Source organism: Pyxicephalus adspersus, chromosome 4 (genome assembly GCF_032062135.1).
Source record: "Pyxicephalus adspersus chromosome 4, UCB_Pads_2.0, whole genome shotgun sequence".
Lineage (NCBI taxonomy): Eukaryota > Metazoa > Chordata > Amphibia > Anura > Pyxicephalidae > Pyxicephalus > Pyxicephalus adspersus.
This window is the reverse complement of record NC_092861.1, coordinates 84,749,820-84,753,148: the sequence shown is the minus strand read 5'-3', so window position 1 is coordinate 84,753,148 and position 3,329 is coordinate 84,749,820.

Below are 3,329 nucleotides of genomic sequence, written 5' to 3'. Positions count from 1 at the left end.
GTTACATATGATGGGAAGATGATAAATACAGTATAGGTAACATTGAGATTGAATTTCAGAGTTATGATTTTTGTTGCTAAGTAAAGAGACAAAACTCCTTTAATACAACCAATCAATCCAAATGAAAAAAAGGTCAACTAGTAGTATAAAAAGCAAATTGCTGTACAACAAAAAAAGATTAGTACACCAAAGAGACAAAGAATGGTAAATTCAGCAATGATATTTCATTTTGCAGCGTTTCTAATAATTTAAGGAAGTCTTGAAAGAATGAGAAAAACCACTAATACATACAAGTAAAGACTAAATAGTAAACCACTGCTTTGGTAATAATTACTATTTGTTTATTTACAATTTACATTTACATTTAAAAACTTTAACAACTTGTAAAGTTACATTAGGAACACAGCAGCACCAGTAAACAACTCATAACTAAGTTGAATTGTGCAATGTATTTAATAGATTAACTATTGGGATATGATCCAGTGTTTTTTATGCCTGATTGTTGCACACCCAATGTATTTTCAGAGATCCCAGAGAAAAAACAAGACAAACCAGCAGAACCTAAGAAAGGTAAATGTTTATTTTTTTTTATTGTTTAGATATAATTTTATTACATATTGATGAATTTGGTTCTATTTATCACTTCATAAAAAATTACACACAATATGAAGAAAAAATATTATATCAGGTATATAATTATCCTCTTCATAGGGCTCTTTTTATAAAAAAGGAAATCTGACATTTCCTCCAACATTCCCAGGTGGCAATAAATTACTGGACCTGGAAGACTTCCACAAGGGAATGTCTGTTTCTCTGTTTTGTAAATAGAGCCCTTAGAGTTGGTAATACCAGAGCAAAATTTTCCTTTAGTAGTAACTGCCTTCTACCTAAACAGGTCTTAGCATTTCATAGATTGTATGTTTATGCGTTAGCTTTTGGCTATTTTACATATTTTTCTCTTTACTTTTTAGTATTTTCAGACTGTAGGATTTTTATATGATGAATAAACTCCAGCAATCTTAAAATATGACAAAATGTAATGTGGTTTGCATCTATTTTAAATATCATGAAGGTTAATGCATTCATATAGAATCGTTGCTCTGGTAATATATACTCATAGATACCTCATGCCTAAAGGTACAAGTAATTTCATTGCATTTCTAACAAAAGTTGTGAAACCAAAATCTTGACAACAATAATATTATTATTAATAATATTAATAATCACATTAATATATAATTGTAACCACTGTCTGTGGTTATCTCATTATATATATTAATCAGTTATATACATTTAAATAAAGTAAAATAGGACTGTGAACTGTACTGTAATGCAGTTAAAATTCCAGGCCGATGGGTGCATATACTGGCTGGGATTTAATTTTAAAAACACTATGCAAATTGCTGGAATATAGCAAAAAATATTTTCATTAATCATCTGTATCAAATTTCGATTACAGAGACCCCAACAATTAAGCAAGAAGTACCAGTAAAACCAAAGCAAGGTACATTACATAAAAGTTTCTTCCGAAAAATACCTGTTCTATTGAAAACATCATATATGTATAAAAAATAATTTACTTTGTAAATGGATTCTTTTAAGATAAAAAAGAAGAAAAACAGGAAAAAGAGTCCAGAGAGCCAAATAAAGGTAGATATTGTATATTTTTATTTTACATTGTTTGTCAAAAATGCTTAAAATGCACATGTTCATTTCTTATAGATAATGTTTATCTGTGTACATTGCTTTAAAACTTTAAGACTATGAAAAGAAGCTATTTACATATTCTCAACAATCAGTTGTGCATTTCAGTTAGTTTCAAACAGTTTAGAAACACCTTGTTAGGAGACAATTACCTGGCTGGCGATCCCACGTAGCAGGGCAAGGCACACTGCTTCATTGGTGTCGCATGCAGCAGCAAGGAAGATCAGGCAAATAGCTGTCAGTCCTCTGCTTCGCAGCCTGTGGCATCCCCTGCTTTGAGATCATGCATCGGAAAGGATGGTGTCTGGGGATGGGCTGGGGAGACCAGGGGCCACAGATTAAGCAGTAAAAGTTCTACAAGGCAAATCCAAAGTATAAAGCCAAGGTCAAGCACTGGCGATCAGTCCACCAGATCAGGTACAGAAGGAGTAGCATAATATTATTATTATTATTAAACAGGATTTATATAGTGCCAACATATTACGCAGCGCTGTACATTAAATAGGGATTGCAAATGACAGACTAATACAGACAGTGATACAGGAGGAGAGGACCCTGCCCCGAAGAGCTTACAATCTAGTAGGTGGGGGAATTTACACACAATAGGATAGGAGATATGTAGTGGTGGGAAGTAGTGGTGGTTTCAATTGACAGAAGAAAACGGGTAGGCAAGTTTGAAAAAATGGGTTTTGAGCGCTCTTTTAAATGAGCAGAAAGTAGGAGCAAGCCGAATAGGATGAGGAAGACCATTCCAGAGAGTTGGAGCAGCTCTAGAGAAGTCTTGTAACCGTGCGTGTGATGAGGTTATGAGTGAGGAAGTCATTAGTAGGTCATTGAAGGAGCAGAGAGAGCGGCAGGGGGAGTATTTTTTAACCATGTCAGAAATGTAAGTGGGACAATAACTGTGGAGGGATTTGAAGGCAAAGCACAGGAGCTTAAATTTGATTCTAAGGTGGAATGGAAGCCAATGGAGAGAACTACAAAGAGATGCAGCGGAGGAGGAGCGGAGGAAAGGATGGATGAGTCTGGCTGCAGCATTCATGATAGATTGTAGAGGAGAGAGTCGGGTTAGTGGAATACCAGCGAGAAGGATGTTACAGTAGTCCAGACGGGAGATGATAAGAGCATGTACAAGGAGTTTGGTGGTATAGTAGAATAGGCAATGGTCAGCAACAGTAAACACACTCCATCCCTGATCAGCCCAGCTAAATGCTACAAGAGGAACAGATCAGTGGAAGCAGAGAGACTTTAAAGCCCCAACAGCCAATGGCAGTGCAGGATTGAAATCAGGAACTACTCTGCTCATTAGTCTCAGCACAGTCCCCTTCAGCACAATCTCAGAGCAGGGGATGCTGAGAGCCCATTCACATTCAAAGGGAAAGCGGGGATGCCACGGGCTGCAGAGCAGAGGACTGACAGCAATTTTACCGATCTTTCCTGCTGCTACTAAGCAACGCTTAAATAAGAAGGGCGCGTTGTCCTGCTGCGCCCTACAGCATGGGATCGCCAGCCAGATATTTGTCTTCTAACTCACCTGCTGGCTGTTTACATAAGAAAGCTGTAGAGTTGCCAAAGTTATTTTAGCTTTTTGTGACACCTAAAAACAAACTTCTCCACAATTCCTG